Source organism: Heterocephalus glaber, unplaced genomic scaffold (assembly GCF_053883595.1).
Source record: "Heterocephalus glaber isolate CG9 unplaced genomic scaffold, H.glaber_assembly_v1.0 deba00001444, whole genome shotgun sequence".
Classification (NCBI taxonomy): Eukaryota; Metazoa; Chordata; class Mammalia; order Rodentia; family Bathyergidae; genus Heterocephalus; species Heterocephalus glaber.
The window spans coordinates 12,342,108-12,360,583 of NW_028258297.1; the positions used below are offsets into that span (position 1 = coordinate 12,342,108).

At 39.4% G+C, this 18,476-nt stretch overlaps 1 protein-coding gene across 3 annotated transcripts in view; it reads left to right on the plus strand.

Moving 5' to 3' along the window:
• Window positions 1–18,476, plus strand: part of Itpr2 (inositol 1,4,5-trisphosphate receptor type 2) — a 462,238-nt gene that overhangs the window by 33,745 nt on the left and 410,017 nt on the right. The gene's annotated exons all lie outside the window — the stretch shown is intronic.

Below are 18,476 nucleotides of genomic sequence, written 5' to 3' on the forward strand. Positions count from 1 at the left end.
AAAATTAAAATCAGTAATTAAAATCTTGCCAAAATCAATTTCATAATTTGTGTATACTTACAATAAATAGAATTTAAAGCAGCATTCATCTTGACTACTCAGTATGCATTCATTCTCACAGAGGTGGGAAACAGCTTTAAGAAAAGATGAAACAGGACCCGGGATTTAGCTCAGTGGTTTTGCCACCTGCCGTGCAAGCGCAAGGACCCAAGTTTGATCCCCAGTACCAAAAGAAAAGAAAAGATGAAACAAATGGAAAGAGTTGAAGGGATTCTATGGCGCCTCATGCCTAAGTCTAGATTGTTGCACTAACATTTGGTAAATAGTTCCTATGTTTTACTCTCGGCAATAGGTAGTTTATATATAATATCTCTTTATAAGAATATTTTATTTTCCCCTAATCTCAGATCCTTGAAGAGAGTGACATTCATAATCAATGTGCTATCAACTAAACTGATCACTTTGCATAAGGAATCCAATTTTTTTCTGAATTGGAGAAAACATAAAACAGGTTTTAGAGAATAAACGGCCCACTGGAAACTGTCATGAAACCACTTAGCAGGGACGCTTCTCTAACCCTGGACAAGTGAGGCTTTATCACTGTAGATGTCTCTGTCCTCTGAGGATGGACTGACAGTAAAACCACCACAGAGAGGCCATTAGCACTCAAGAATACCCTGCTGAAACTATGTAATAGGTGTGTAAGATAAATTACGTGCTAGAAGAGGTTGGAGAAACCTTATTGGAAGAACAGGCAGTATGCATGCATACAGGCTGGTTATTAAAAAGCATAAATTAGCAGGTTATATAAAGCTGGAAGGAGAATTAGTGCTCCTCAAAAGAGATCTGAGGAAGTCATGTAGAACAAAGAAGGAAAAGCTGTGCAGGCATAGTGGCACACGCCTCTAATTCCAGCATTGTGGAAGGCTCACACGGGAAGATTGCAAGTTCAAGCCTAGCCTGGGCAATGTAGTGACTTGGAAAGACCCTGTATCAAAATAAAAAAATATAAAAGGGCTGAGAATATAGCTAAGAGTGAAGGCCCTGAGTTCAGTTTCCAGTAAAACACACACACACACACACACACAGAGGAGGAGGAGGGTGAGGAAGAGGAGGAAAATAGGACCAAAGTGTGAAGAGCTTAGAGGATGAACTAAGAAAGTTCAGCAAGGTCTAACTGAATTCTAGAAGGAGAGACTAGAGGGGATGGAGAGATCACATGTGCAGGGATATGAGTAAGAACTTGGCGGAGTCAGAGAGGAAAGGGCTACGCGGTGTTCAGAGTAGTGATAATGAGTAAGACCAAACCCAGTGCGAGGTACTCCTCTGGGCAATGTAGAACACTAAGGACCAAAGAGAAGGCTTTGAAAAACAAGCTGGGACAGCACTCTAACCAGAAGAACCCGGTTATTCCTACTTGTAACCAGAAGAAAGGTGAGGTTCGGGTTTTGAATGCTTGCTTTGAATGCTTGTGTCCTCCTAAGGAGGTCACCTCACTGTTTTGAACCTCACAGGACCTCTGTCATTGGCCGCTAGGGCAGAGGAGGAAGATAAGGGCAGTGCCTACCCCGTGAGGTTTTGTGAACCTGGAAATCTATCTGGAGAAAGTAAATGTAAAAGTTATTTAGACCATTATAAAAATGATAGCTAACTTATCATAGGAAGGCATAATGCATTTCTGTTAAATGTACAAGAGGTGATTGAAAGATATAGTGACTGTTTAAATTTTAAAAAATTAAAGTAAAAAACACTTTGCCAAGAATGATGGGATAAGTGGGTTTGAAGCAAGGGGAGTATTTTTAGAGGGATTAATGACATTTTGTCTTTTACTGTAATACATTTTAAAATTTAAGTATTCACAGAATTTTATCTTCACCCCTCCTTGATCAACTGTTGATGGTAATTTCTATCAAATAAAAACATTATGGTGAGTCCTCACCTACTTTATTCACCAGATCTGGCACTGTATAGCTTCTGGCTCTTTCCCAAAGTCAAAATAACCATGAAAGGTAAACATTTTGAATCGATTCAAAACGTTGAGATAGCCATAATAGTGCAACTAAAGATATTCATGAAACAGAGCTTTTAGAATTGGTTTAGAAAGTGGCAAGAATGATGGGATAAGTGTGTTTTAAGCGAGGGGAAGTACTATGAGGGGGATTAATGGCATTGTATCTTTTAAAATAATATTAAAGGCCCGGGGATTTAGCTCAGTGGTTCCACTGCCTGCCCCGAAAGTGTAAGGACCCAAGTTTGATCCCTGGTACAAAAAAAAAAAATTAAAAAATTAAAAAAATTTGAACATTCACTATAGTTTTTTATCACACCTTATAGTTGACTCCACCCTTACATTATTTTTTTTATATTTCTCAGGTGTATAGCTTTACTCATACTGTGACCATTTGATACTTCTACATGAGGCATTCAGACTTTCCCTAGGGTCATGTGATAAAACATTTTTCCTCAGGGTGCCCCGGATTTCATGGCCGTGGACCTGGTGAGCCTTATTCCTCTGTTGATCAGGAAGGTTTAATTTTTCAAAGATAAACATTTAGTGTTTGTAGCTGCCTTACTCTTTTTCCTCTTTCCCAGCATAGAAAATTGTTTCAAAGTGCAAGATTATTTTGGAGAACATGAAGGAACCTAGGGTAACAGCACTATACCCAAGAGGTGAATATATTCAGATACTTGGTCCCGTATTATTCAATGGGCACTGGTTCACAGTATGAATCATTCTTCAGGAGCTCCATCTCTGGGCTGAAACGCTGGCTTTTCCTGTAATCTGATGCTTCAGGTCATTATCCTTGCTAGTTTTCTCTCGTTTTCTGCATCTAGTTGAAGACTAAACCATTTATCTTACTCCTTTTATCACTGGAAGTAGGGGTGGGTCTTTCCTATGGGAGACTCAGGATGCTCTCTTGTCTGAAAGCTCAGTTCTTCGTAATTCATTGGCCCCCATCCTGGCAGAGCTGGGAAGAGCACTCCTTGGGCTGGGCTGGCCTCCGTCCTCTTCTTCATACAGTCCAAAAGCCAAGGGTAAACACTGTTGACTAGATGCTTCATCCTTCGGTGTAGCTTTTTCTGTACAATGTTTGCCTTTTAAAAAGACTGTTGCTGCCTGAACGTATTTCCCTTGACCCCTTCAGCTGTCAAAGTCATTGCTGTTCATGGAGGGGCCTCTCAGAATCCCCCTCCTGGTGTTTCCAGCCTCTTCTGCCAAGTTTCCAGAGCACTATTCCCTATTGTTACTTTTTAGACAACACCAAGAAACAATTATCCATCAGCAGTTCAGGTACACAGTCAGCTTCTCTTGCCCTGGCCAGGCACATGGTACTCAAATTAATTTTAAACGACTTTTGGTTTTTATATGTATGCTATGATTTGTTCAAATGAATTATATCATTTCAGGCTTTGGGGCAATTTTAAGTAAATCTAGCACAACTCCTTCAATTTTTGGAATGAAACACCAAAGTCCCAGATAAGGTCAAAATGATTTTTCCCAAATACACCCAGCTGTAAAGCGTTTTTCCAACTGTGTCCAAATTGCCTCTCTTGCCAACACAGGAAACTATATCCTAACAAGTAAACAATATCCAAAGGGTTGTTTAAAACCTGGCGGACAGCTATTTTTTCAATAGCAATCACATGGTGAAAACAGTATTAACAGAAGCAAAGTGGGTTGATCTTAAGAAACAAAAATCCCCTTGGCGACCAGATATTCGCTATTTTTAAAATATAAACTTGAAGTTTTGCAATAAACTTGGATATACAGAAGAGTTGTAAAGGCAGTACAGGGAGTTTCCCTCTACCTGTCTCAGTGCATTTTTTCATGTTACCATGGGACATTTGCCAAAACTGGGAAATTGCCAGTTGTACATTAACTTGGGTAAATTCCAGACTGCATTTGATTTTCTAATTTTTACACTTATTCAGGATCTCATGTTGCATTTGGTCATCCTGTCTCCTTCATTTTCTGTGGTGTGTGATACTTTCTTGGTGTTTCCTGCTTTTTGACCTTGAAGTTTCTGAAGAGTACGGGTCACCTATTTTATAGGCTGTCCTTTGGACCAGGTCTGACTGATGTTTTGGTTGGGAGTAGACTGGGGTTGAGGTTTTGAGAAGCAGACCATAGAGGCTAAGTGCCCTTTCTGCATTGTTATCAGGAGGTGTAAAATAGCAACATGATTAGTCATCAGTGTTTTGTTTGTTTGTTTTTTTGTTTGGTACCAGGGATCGAATTTGCATAGCATGGGGGCGAAACCACTGAGCTAAATCCCCAGCCCCTAGCCATCAGTTTTGTTTTTGGGTATACTGTTTAACCTTCCTCTTCACCCTAGATTATGGCAATCATTTTAGTTTATATTGTATTCTTTTGGGTTTTCTTTTTCTTTCCTAGATGCTTTTTGTACTTCTCCATTCTTCAGAAAGCCCTTCTCTAAGTATGGATTGTTCCAAAAGTCTGTGCATATTCATACATGCGCCTGTTGATTAGAAGCTGGCGTAAATCAAAGCATGAGAGGTTTATTTGTCCTTCTCCAACTATGAGGGCAATTAAACAAGCAACCGAGAAGCCAGGGTGCCTCAGGAAGGCTGAGGGAAGAGAAAACAGCCTGTCATCCTGGTTGATTACCTTCTCTCCAGGGTATGGGTTATTAGGCCTGGAAAGTTCCAACTCTGAGATGCTATATCCATATCTGTATATCTCTGTCTGTCTGTCTGTCTATCTATCTATTTATCTATACTTTTTTTCTCTCTTTTTCTTCGGCTACACTGGGGATTGGAACCAGTGGTTAGGCCTGTGCTTTACCACTGAGGTTCATCCCCAACCCTTTTTTATTTTTTAAGTTGCCCAGGCTGACCTGAAACTTGAGATGTTCTTGCCTCAGCCTTCGGAGTTGCTGGGATGACAGGCATGTGTCACCATGCCTGGCTTTCTGTAATCATTTGACACTTGACAATTTCATGATCTCCTAAGCCTAATACAGGGCCACTTGTGGTAGACAACAATTCATTTTGAAATAATAAGTCTGAATTCTTCAGGAATTGGAACTAAAATAATTTCTTTTCTATGCAATGCAACAGCAGTGAAAATCAGGGATTTGGGGAGAGGATTGACAAGATCTTTTCTTGAATCCAATTCCTCCTCTTCAGGTAACTCAGGGAAGTCACTTTGAAGGGATCACTACACCTTTAGCCTCCACTTACGGAGTAACACACTAAGGCCACTAAATGAAGTTTGCTGGGCAGTTGCTGTGGCTTTTGTGTAGTTGAGTATGTCAGTATTTTCTAACAGTAGTTCTCCACTAGGAGTCAGTTATAAATACTTCCTCCACCACCTTAACAATTGTTATTTTGAATTTCTTCAGAATTGGCATTAGTGTAATTCTTTTTTTAAATTTTATTTTATTGGTACATTTAAGGTATCCAATATAATGACATTCATCATTGGAAATTTGCACCTTTACATAATCTCTCTTGGTTCTTATTTTTCCCCCTTCTCCTGCCCTCCCTTCAACCCCTCCATTCCTCCCTATTTACAAAGACTTTGTTTCCATTTTTCCATTTTCTCATATTAACTCCATTCCCTTCTTTCCTTTCCCCGACCCCTAACACTTCCCCTTCCCCTTTGCCCCTTTTCTTCCTATTTCACATTATTTATTATATCTTTTAGTCCTTATTTACACTTTCAGTTTCTCACACTAGAGAAACTATTCGATATTTACACGTGTGTCCTATTTATTTCACTTAAGAGTATCGCCTCAATGTGCATCCATTTAGCTATAAATGTCTCTAATTTTTCATTCTTTATGGCTAAGTAGTACTCCATTTTTATTAAAAAACCACATTTTCTTTATCCAGTCTCCAGTTGATGGGCATTTGGGCTGCTTCCAAGTTTTAGCTATTACAAATTGTGCTGCTATGAACCTGGATGCAGATATATCACTGTGGTATGATACTTTTAATTCTTTGGGGAAGATACCCAGCAGGGGAATACCTGGGTCAAATGGGACTTCCAGTCCTAGTTCTTTGAGGTATCTCCATACTGATTTCCACAGTGGTTGCACCAGTCAACACTCTCACCAACAATGGAGCAGTGTTCCTCTTTCCCCCCAGCCCCCGCCCCCCCAGCATTTGTTATTGGTTGATTTCATGATAGCAGCCATTCTTTCTGGAGCGAGGTGGAATCTCAGTGTTGTTTTCATTTTCATCTCTTGGATGACCAGTGATGTTGAACATTTTTTCATATGTTTATTTGCTATTTCTACTTCTTTGTCTGAGAAATGTCTGTTCATTTCAGATGCCCATTTTTGGATTGGGTCTTTAAATTTGGGAGGTCTGTTTAAGTTCTTTATAGATTCCAGATAGCAGACCTTTGTCTGAGGAACAGTAGGTGAAGATTTTTTTGCACATTTTGGGTTGTCTCTTCACACTGTTGGTGGTTTCTCTTGCTGTGCAGAAGCTTTTTAATAAGAAGAGATCCTGGGCCGGGGATTTAGCTCAGTGGTTTCGTCGCCTGCTGTGCAAGTGCAAGGACCTGAGTTCGATCCCTGGTACCAAAAACAAAACAAAACAAAAAAAAGAAGAGATCCCATTTGTTGATTGTTTGTGCTAGTTCACGGGCAACAGGTTTTGTTCATAAAATCTTTTCCTACACCAATGTCTTTAAGAGTTCTACCTAACCTCTGTTCCAGCCGATTCAGCGTTTCTGTTTTAATGTTTAGATCTTTAATCCATTTTGATTTTTCTTTAGTGCATGGTGTGAAATATAGGTCTAGTTTTAATTTTTGGCAAGTCGAAACCCAATTTTTCCAGCACCATTTATTGAAGAGGCTGTCTTTCCTCCAGTGAGGGTGTTTGGCTCCTTTATCGAAGATGAGATGGCAGAGTGTGTCTGGAGTTGTTTCTGTATCTTCTAATCTGTTCCACTGGTCCACAGGTCTGTTTCTTTGCCAGTACCTTGCTGTTTTTATCACAGTAGCTTTGCAGTATAGTTTCAAATTGGGGGTTGTAATACTCCCATTAGTGTAATTCTTAAAATGAAAACAAAGTATTTCAGATTTGAAATCAACTAACACTTATTGAGTACTTTGTACATGATCCACTGTGCTTAGGACTTCCTATGAATTATTATTTAGTCAACACAATCATCTTATAAAGTAGGAATTGTTGCTATTCCAATTTTACAGTTGAGAAAGTTAGGTATAAAGAGGTTATACAACTGTCTTTCAGGTTGCCAAGTTTACTAGTGGCAGAACTGAGATTTAAACCAAGTTTTATGACTCCAGAGCGGTTTGTTTTTAACCACTATACCATATATCTTTTCAATTATGCCCACCAATAAATTCTGTTGGTTCTATAAAACCACATAGATTAAATCTAATGGTCTGTCACACAAAAGCCTTAAGTGTTTGTTTAGAATGATCAGATTCCTACAGATCTCTTTTCTTCTAGTCCCTGTTTTGCTTTGTTCTTGCATCTGTTGCCAGCCACAGATTGTTCAGGGATTTATGTAGTCTTCCTCATACTGCCTTGTTTTCTGCTTAGGCTCCTGCTTGTCTCTTTAACCCCTGGAAGTGTAGAAAGAACTAAACAGAGCAGTTGAGTTTGTTCTGATGAGAATCCCTCTCATTTTTGGAGGTCATATGTGCAGCCCAAGATCCTTGAGCAGGATTCCTTTGCTCACCCAAGTTTCTAGTTACCCCAGACTCCCAATGTAATAATTTGCTGCTCACAGAACTTTAGAAAATTGTAATGGATTTCCAAGCTAAGATCTATATGATTCTTATCAAAAACTTTAAAAGTCTTCAGTTGTATGTTAATACTACTATGTAGTTTCTGGGTAGTATGGCAGGTCATCGTGTTAGTAACCCTCTACTGCTAATCCTCTATTACTAAGCTCTTCACAGGCAGTGGAAATTGGATAATGAGTTTACTCTTCTCAGTGAGGTTTCAGAGGGGGTGAAGGGTGACATGAAAACACTTTTTTTTTGCTTTGCCTCTTACTTTCTCCTTTTGAACTAGTCAGGATGGTAAAAGTGCTTGTATGTTAAAATAGTTTCTATTGGAGGGAAGTTGTTGTGGTTCTGAGTGATAAAATAGGACCACATCAAAAGGCTCATAATTGCTGTTGAAAGCAGCACTTACACAATTAATTGTGTGTCTAAAACATGAGTGATGTTTGAATTTTGATTGATTTGTGGCTTTATTTAGGAGGTTGAATTCTCTCCCTTAAGTATTGAACAGGCAGAAAATTAACAAATGTGGTGCCCGTGGCACCACAGTAGCTTAGAACAGTTCTCTAACCCCTTCCGTTCTGAATCTGAGTAGGGGCATTTTTTATGAGCTGTAGGCTCATGTGTGAAAGCTTCCTTCTCATGTTGTATATGAAGCCAGTTGTCTAAATTTATTTTCAGCACTGAGTAAATACCCGTTTTTGTGAGCATTTTAATAGCCAAGATTACTCTTTCCAAGAACAGGAAGTCTTTTTTTTTTGTACCAGGGATCGAACTCGGGTCCTTGCACTTGCAGGGCAAGCAACGGAACCACTGAGCTAAATGCCCGGCCCAGGAAGTCTTAAATATTGAAATTCTTAACTCAGAGTGCTGTGACAGCATTTCTACATATTACCTTGCTTAACCCTTCATAGTCCCATCTTACAAATGTAAATGCCACACTTTAGAGAAGCAAAGTACATGCTCCTGGGAAGGCAGGCTTGTTTGAAGCTGGTGGTCTTTAATACTAAAAGATCTTGGCTATGTGCTGAGAGATGTACTCAATATACAGTATGTACAGTGTAGCATGTGAACTAGTTGTAATGGTCCAGATGAGTCAGACATAAATGCTCCTTTTGAGGAATTTATAATCTGATGAGGGGGATAAGATGTGTATATAAATAATTACAGCTTCAGATAGAAAGTGATAAGGGCTAAGGAAAAGGTATGGTGAAGGTATAGTGGGAGAATGGACATTTTGCCTTCCTGTTTTGAGTAGTGAGGATAGATTCTCCACTAAGACAGCCTTTGGCCTGAGAGATTTGTATCAGTGAGGAAAACACCTGGGCTTCTCTGGCCCAAGTTGCACTTTTCATGAAGGGAGGGTAATAATTGGTGTGCAAAGCTTCATTTCATTTCTTCTTTATCTTGTAATGAAATTTTGGGTATTCTTTTGATTTTTACTGAGATAAAAGCACCAAGCCATTATCTCAGTAAATTCAGTCTTCTGAAAGTGATATTTAAGTCAATCAATGTTAACTGAAGGTGACAAAAGATATTCTACTGCTACTACTACTAATAATTAATGTTTATTTAGTCCATACTCTATGTCAGGTGATTTTCTGAGTCATATTTTGTTAATCTATCTAATCATTATGCAACCCTATGAGAAATATATTAATATTTAAATATGATTATCCCTCTGTGTTAGAGAAGGCACTATCATGGAGAGTAAAAAAAAACCCCAAACACAACATCTTACATAAGTAGAAGTTTATTTCTCTTTCACTTAATAGTCCCCAGGTGAGTGATCCAGGACCACTTGGCCATTCTCAACACAGGACTTCCGAAGTTGCTTCAGTAGTCTTCACTTCCCTGTCAGTGAGATATGAGGAATCCAGGGAAAGTACGTTCTTTTTACAGAAGGACACCTGGAATTTCTTACACCACTTCTACTAGTATTTCATAGTCAGACAGTATACTAAATTCCATGGTGGCCCTGTGGAAGACATGTCCAGGTCCTATATCCACACCCTGTGAGTGGAACCTTATTTTGAAAAAGGATCATTGGCAATGCGATTAAGTTAGGCATCTTGAGATGAAATCCTTCTGGATTTCCAAAGGGGGTCCTACATCCAATGACAAGCTTTCTTATAAGAGATAGAAAAAGAGAAGACATACACAGAGGATAAGGGCATTTAGAAACATGGAAAATGGAATTTTGCTGTCACAAGCCAGGGAACACCCAGAGCCACCAGAGCTGGAACAGGCAAGAGAGTATTCCCTCCTACAGCCGTCAGAGGGAATATGGCTCTGCTGACACCTTGACTTTGAATTTCTGGCCTCTGGAACTGCAACAGAATAAATTTCTGTCATGTTAAGGTAATTTCTGTTGTGTAAGCTATCAATTTTGTGGTAACTGATAGCAACAGAAAATGAATACTCGTCTATGCATACACATGTCATACCGCAAGGAGGCTGAAGAACATGGTAGTTGGTGAGTTGGCCACATGGAAACCTGAAAACTACCTAAAAGAAGAAGAAAATGGATATGAATGGGAGTTAGCATTTCTTGTCATATCTGACTTTGTAGATAAGGAAATCGAGGCTCCAGAAAGTTAAGTAACTTGCCCAAAGTCATGGCTCTACAGGGAAGCCAAGGTATGATTGAAATCCAGCCTTTCACTGTTAACTAGACTACTCCCAAGGCCAGGAGCCTTCAGAGGCACAGGGAAGAGGATTATAATTGGCTTTGGGATTCAGAGGAAAAATGGAGGAAAGTTGAAGCTATGGGAGACCAGGCAGTTGTTAAACAGGCAGAGAGGAGGGGGTTGAGGAGAAGGAGACTTTGCTAGCTGAGGCACAGAGGTGTGAAATAGCCAGACTTGCTTATGGTATAGCTTTGAGAAAAAAGCTTCGGAGAATTTGGAAGACTGGCAGAACTGACCTTAGAGAAGGATCCACATACCTAACAGCCTTGAGTGCTGTGCTGAAAAAATTGATTATTACTTTGAAGGCAGAGGAGCTACCCATCTTAGTCCATTATCACATTTTCTCACCCAGGACTCTCATACATTTCTGATGGTACATACAGTGCTACAGACACCTCAGAAAAAGAGTTTGGCAGTTTGTTAGGAAGTCCCACATGCAAATACCATGTGAACCAGGAATTTCACTCAGTGAATCTTAAGTCCACACAAAGATATATACACGCATGTTTGTAGCAAAACCTGGAAATAACCAAAACTTCCATCAGCAAATGAGTAGGTAAGCAGTACATGCATTGGTACATCCAACATGGTGGAACACAGTTAAAAGCAATACACCACTGATATGCCCAACCATGCCAGTGAACCTTAAATGCATTATATTAAGTGAAAGAAGCCAGACTCAAAAGGCCACATAATGTACACCTCCATTTGTTTGCTCTTCTGGAAAAGATTGAGTTAGGAAAGGTGAATTTGGCCAACTCAATATTCAAGGAGTGTACAGAAGTTCAGTTGATCCAGAAATGCAGTTGACTTCACTGAAAAGTGATCGTCTCCTTACACTACATTTGTGTGACTTATTTTTTTAAATCTCTAATACTGTCTGTGTGGGAAAATGGAGGCTTTATTCATTCAGTTCTTTGCTTCTTCCCAGGGCCTTTTGAGGAAGGTTTTTGGTGAGGTCTTCAGATATGTATATGATAACGTTCTACTTTTGGGCAAATGTTACGGAGGGTTAGATATTTCTACCTATGCTGTATTCATTATTGATTTTGTAATTTTTAGGATTTATCCCAATAGAATTTCCTTTGAAAAATGTACTTTTTAAATAATGTAGTTTTTAGGAACGCACTATAGTGAGAAGCACGGGCTGTTTGTAGAACTGAAGCATTGCTCACTCAAAATACTTGTCAGTTAATTAAATAGCATAAATAGCAGCTCTTTTAAAAATGTAAACCATTCCCCATCCTCTTTACTCTTATCATGTATTGGGCATATTAAAAGGCATATTTTACATGCACTGTGAGATAAATAAAAATATCTCCAGTGGGAGGGAGAATGTTACATACATGTTAAGTGGAAATGTGCATGAATTAAGATTGTGCTATGGTTTTCTTCTAATATTAAAACACTTTATGTTGTTTATGAAACTCTCCATGTATCTAATTAAAGCTCAATAATCATTAGTTTTTTCAACTTACATGGGGAGTTTGGATAAAAGATCAATTTGCCCATGTATATTCAAGTCCAAGTCAAATGCTTTCCCTTCCTAGGTGTTGACTTAGTGAGTGAGCAGTTTAAAGAACTTCTCGGGTCAGGTGCCCTTGTTTATAGTTTGTGGTTTTCAAGGTAAATAAAGCAATTTCTGAAGAAAGCAAATGTTGTTGGTGGGTGGCGGTGTTTATTTTCCAAATGCTTGGAAGTGGTGTAGAAACTTTGTGTTTTAAAGAATAAGGGGGATAATAACCTAATCAAACATATCCCACAAATAGACATGCATTCTCTGTTGACCATGAACTCCTGATCCATCCTGTTTTTCTCCAGCCTTGGTTGCTCCCTCTTTTTATATGGGGACCCCTGCAAAGAGAGATTTGTATCTTGAAAGTGAAAAGTGATGGGTCCCCAGGAACATGCTGAGTCTTGGTACCTCTCTAATGTTTTCCCGAAGGCCTGAGATTGGTGTGTGTGTGTGTGTGTGTGTGTGTGTGTGTGTGTGTGTGTGTGTGAGTCACTTAAAGACTTGGAGATGGTTAAACTTCTATTTTTATTTTTATTTATTTATTTTTTGGTACCAGGGATTGAACTTGGGACCTTGCGCTTGCGAGGCAGGCACTGGAACCACTGAGCTAAATCTCTGGCCCTAAACTTCAATTTTTAGAGGTCTCAAAGGTCTTAAAAGGCTTGTGCCAGGGATTTAGCTCAGTGGTTTCACTGCCTGCTGCGCCAGCGCAAGGACCCGAGTTCGATCCCCGGTACCAAAAAAAAAAAAATTTTAATTAGGGCCAGGGATTTAGCTCAGTGGTTCTGCTGCCTGGCTTGCAAGCAAAAGGACCTGAGTTCGATCCCCGGTTCAAAAAAAAAAAGGTTTTAAAAGGCTGGATGATAATATGCTTATCTAGAGAAAGTCTTATCCTGGAATTATTGGTAGGCTAAAAATGGTTTCTTAGACTAGCATTTTCTAAAAGACAGAAACTTTAGCTCCATTTAGAAATAGGGCTGTGGACATTTGTCCTTCTGGTCTATTAGTGTAAGTGCAGGTTTGGTTATTGGAAGAAGCCTCACAGTTATGTAGCTTGAATTCTGATTATATCTGCATAATTAAGTACCTGAATGTGGGTAAATATTGGAAAAGCAGTAGATAATGAAAGGTAGGTGGTTAGATTGGCAGTTAGGTTCTATAATATCATTATATAAAAGAAAAAAACTCCAATACCCAAAATGTCTACAAAAAATAATGTGACTGTCCATTGTGCAGATGTGAAAAACAAGGCAAAAAGCAATCGAGTCTGATATTTTAACTAAGAACAGTAACAGTGGAAGTCCTTTAATTCCTATTTCTTTCATTGTCCTGTTTTCCTTCATTATATTTGGGCAGCATTATAAAATTAAACGTAGGCACTTCTACTAATCGGCTTATGCCTATGTCAGCAAGGAGAACAAGATAGCTCCTTGCTTTCACTAAAACCCAGAATATGGGCTGCAGTGTCCTACAGGATTCTAATATTCTGCCTTTCCTTCTTTGCCATCCTGAAGTTTATTAAACAGTGCCACCAATAATTCATTGCTTCCCAAAAGCCTAGAAATGCTGATTCAGTTGAATAAAGCCTTTGGTACTTGCAAACTGGTCACTTTTTGTGGAGAAAACAAAGGCCACTGGGAGAATTTATTGGATGTGCCCTGTAAGTCATGAGAACACAGTGTACAGCAACCTAGCAACAGGCCATGGCTATCAATTAGGTAACAAAACAAGTCATAGGGCAAGGACAACGGGGGCTCTTCCAGATCTGTTGGGAGAGGGTCTGCAAGATCCAACTATTTCCACATTATTTGCTTTTTCTATTTATTCTTTCTTGAGCATATAGCACTTTCTAGTTTTTATGTAATACAGTAACTGCATATAGAAATGGCCCACAGAACACAAACTCTTTTGGGGACCTCTGGCCCCAAATTTTGAGAAATGTTTCCTGGAGGAGCAATGAGATGAGAATAAGCTTAACTGAGCTATGGGAAGCAGCAGGTGTTAAAAGTAGGAGATGGTCAAGGATTAGATATGAACGATGGGCAAGGAAAATGATTACAAAATCAGGAAATCAGGGCAGACAGGCAGGCAGGCACACCAAACTGAGCAAACAAGAGAAAGCCCATTTTCTGTAAGTTTTGGGGGGTCAGCATTATACCCTTATCACTGTGCTTACAGTAAGATGGGTCTTTGATTGCTGCGGGGACACTGACTGACAGGACACCGAGGCCTTTTTCCCAGGAAGCAGCCTTATTGTGCCATCACTGACTCAGCTGATTCGTATCCAAAGGCCGAGTCCTGGACAAGGCATAGTTGCACCCTTTTATGCAGTTTTTTTGTCTTTGTCTCCCTTATATGGGCATATATTAACACGTTACAGTCTGGTGGGGTACACATTAACATTCTGCAGTCTGGTTGGGTATTATTTATGTTACAGAGTTACATCAGAACTATACATGCTACACAAAGGCTGATATCGCTATACTGTAAAAAGTTCCTGGCCCACAAGTCTGGAGGGTTTGTACCACATGATGAGTGTTTGTGAATGATTGTATTGATAAGGATAAAGATTGAGGACTCAGGAATAATTTCGAGAAACTTGTTTAGCACAGGATTACTTATAATGGAGGAAACTTAAAAATACAAAAGAAAGAAAAAGACATAAATACATCATGATGCATGCTTATGAGGGGATTTCATGTTTTCAAGTCATATTTAATGACATTAGAAAATATGAAGAAAAAAAGCTTTATGTGAGATTACGTAGATAATATATATCCAGGATATATAATGTATATGTATATTAGTCAGCTTTTTGTCACTGTAATAGAATACCCGACACAGGCTACTGATGAGAAAGCACACGAGGTTTATATGAAGCTCACAGTTTTGGGGATTCAAGGCCACTGTGCTGGCATTGGCTCAGTTCCTGGCTGGATCACATCACGGCAAGATAATGAGAGCAAGTAAGTGATTACATCTTGAGCCAAGAGCAGAGAGAGTGGGAGGGATGGGACATGTTCCTTTTATAATAATCCTCTTGTAGTAATTACCAGAGAGTTTCATGAGCAGCATCAAAAGGTCACAGGAAGATTAACCTCATGACCTCAGTGTCCTAAGAACCTTCCGCTAGTCCCACCTCCCAGGGAATAAGCTTTCAATCACCCTGGACACTTGAGGGACACAGACTGCTCAAACCACAGTAGCATGTGTATGTGTATGTCGGCAAATGCATCTGTGTGTCTTGACAAGGATATGCACCAAAATGATACCTGTGTTTAACTCTGGGACAGCAATAGATGTGGCTTTTTTTTTCTTTATACTCTAGATTTTTCCATTCCCTCCAAGTGATCATGCATCAGTTTTATACTTAGAAAAAACCCCCTAGTTTTTAAAGTATACTTAAGTACTTTTTCACCACTAGAAAAAATTCATCAGTTTTCATACCTGGAGAGCTCCCAGTCTCAGAATTTTTAAATTTCTTTTCTGCCCTTGTGAAGCCAACCTGAGTATCTGGAGGTAGCAGATGCAGGAGGTAATTCTAGATAGAGGGAGCACTAGCAGCCAGATGCTGCCTACTTCCACTGAGGGAAAGGTACAGATGCAAGATTGCTTTAATTATGCTGCAATTCCTGCCTCTCCCTGTGAAGGGCTTTGACAAACTCCAGACTGGTAAAGAGGCTTGAATGTTGGGGTATCAAGGAAAAGACAAGAAAGCTTATAATGCTGAGAATGAGAAAATAAAGAAGGAATTATTGATGTTTTGGCAACTTTTGCCTGCCTTTGCCATTTGGAAGGGATAAAATCTAGACTTATAATATGAGAAAATAATCACAGAATATATTAATATATACACATACATATATGCATCTACTGGTTAATGTTTTTTTGTGGTTTGAATTTTCTAGTGTTATAGAACACAGACTATCCTATTTTGCCTCAATTCTACCTGTTTTCATTTTCTCTTTAAAGTAATAGGATATTTTGTGGTATTTAAAGTTAAAAGGCACATACACAAAAACTAACTCAAAGTGGATCATTGACCTAAATGTAAGAAGTAAAACGGAAAGACTATTAGAAGCAAAAATAGTAAATTTTGATGACCTTGGGCTATATGCATTGATTTCTTAGCTATAACACCAAAAGCATACACACAAAAAAAGAAAATCTGGATTTCATCAAAATTAAAAAATTTGTGCTTCAAAGAATACCATTAACAAAGTGAAAAGATAAGGCACAGAGTGGAAGTGAATATTTGTAAATCATACATCTGAAGAGGCATTTGTATCTAAAGAACTGTTACAACTCAATAATAAAAAGACTACTTGTGGTGATGAATGCTTACTAGAGTCCAATGTAGAAGTGTGCAAGACACTTGTCTGTGCACTGGAGATCCGCAGGATCCAGTGGAGGGCTTGGAGTCCGTGCCAAGGTCCCACGCAAGTTCCTCCTAGGAGGTAGAAGGATCCGTGATGGGAGACCAAGGACCTGTGCAGGAAAGGCCTAAGGGCCAGTGCCAGAAGCGGAAGTGTCTGCACCGAAAGACTGAAGCATGTGAGCCAGAAGGCTGAGGGATCAGCACCAGAAGCCAGGAGATGAAGTCCATGTTGAAGACGGGGATTGAAGCTCCCCAAAGAAAGAAAACAGCCAAAGCTCCATTGAAGGAAAACTGCTGAAACTCTTCAGAGAAAAACCGCCACAAGGAAGCTCTTCCAGGAAAATCAGCTGAAATCCTCCCCTCCTGTTCTCCTTTATACCCTTCTGGCAACAGTCCTCCTTAAGTGGGGCTTCCACGCCCAGAACCACGCTGACTCAACCAAGCTGTGTGTTCCCACCCAAGGGGACAATTTAGTTAATTAACCACCGCACAACCCAATTGAAAACAAGCAAAGGATCTGAACGGATATTTCTCCAAAAAAAGTATAAACATGACCAATAAGCACATAAAAAGAGGGGAACATCATTGGTGATTAACAGCAAAATGCAAGTGAAAACAATAAATATACCACTGCAGATCTGCTAGACTAGCTACTTTCATAAGAAAGAGAGATAATAACAAGTGTTCAGGTTGTTACAGTGCTCCCAGCCCAGAGGTAGGGGCTTCAGGGCCACCATTCCACTGTAACCAGCTCAGAGCTGGGGGCTTCCGGGTCCCCGTTCCACAGCTCCCAGGCCAGAGGAGGTGAGTTGTGTTGGTGCCAACAGCACCCCCCCCCCCCCCGTCAAAATGAGAAGACACATAAACAAGGCTCAAAACCAAACTTCCAGATCACCTACAGCAACACCAAAGGGAAATGAGATGAACACTCTGATATTCAACCACCTGGACTCCCTGAACTGGCAACAAAAGAGGATCTGGAAAAAATGAAATCAAAAATAATTTCTCAGATAACAGCAGAGATTATGCTCGTAGTGCAAGACATGATTAATACATCTAGAGAGGAGCTGAGGAACATGATGGAATCCCAACATCCCAACAAATGGAATCCATAAAACAGATGCAAACAGATTTCCAGGAGATGAAAAATTCCATTGAAAGTCTACACAGCAGAATGAGCCAATGTGAGGACAGATTTTCAGATATAGAAGATAAGGTTGCAATTAGTGACCAGGAAAAGAAAAATTGCTTTAAAATTGTAAGGGACCATGAGAAATCAATCAAGCAGCTTCTAGATGATGCAAAGAAGAATAACATAAGACTGATTGGAGTCAATGAAGAAACAGGAGAGAGTGCAGATGACATAAAAAAAAAAACTGTTCACAGAAGTAATGGCAGAAAACTTCCCAAGCAAGGGAAAAGAACTTGACATACAGATAAGTGAGGCATATAGGACTCCAACTAGCCTTGATCAAAAAAAAATCTACACATAGGCATATAATTGCTAAGATTCCAGAAACTCAACAGAAGAATAAAGTTCTACAAGCAGTTAGAGAAAAGAAACAAATTGCATACAAAGGAAAACCCATCAGAATCACAGTACACTTCTCAAGGTAAACCCTCAAGACAAGAAGAGCTTGGAGTGATGTATTTCAAGCCCTAAAGGAAAACAACCTCCAACCCAGATTGATGTACCCTGCAAAACTATCTTTTAAAATTGATGGAGAAATAAGATATTTTCATGACAAAGGGCATCTTAGGAACTTCATGAATACCAAACCAGCACTTCAAAAAATTTTAGACAATATCCCAAGAACGGACAATAAGGATCACAACCCCAGGAAGCACAGCAGAATAAACCCATCAGGTGTGACAAAATTAAATGTAAAGAGGTAGAATCCAGCAAAAAGAAAAAGTCATGACAATGATAAAGTCAATACATTTCAGTTATAACCATCAATGTTAATGGTCTCAATTCACCAATCAAAAGAAATAGACTGGCAGAATGGGTCAAGAAGCAAAATCCAACAATATGCTGCATATAAGAAACACGCTTAATTCAAAAAGAAACTCATAGACTGAAAGTTAAAGGGTGGAAAATAATACTCTATGTGATGGGAACCAGAAAAAATGCTGTAGCTATCCTCTTTGCAGATCAA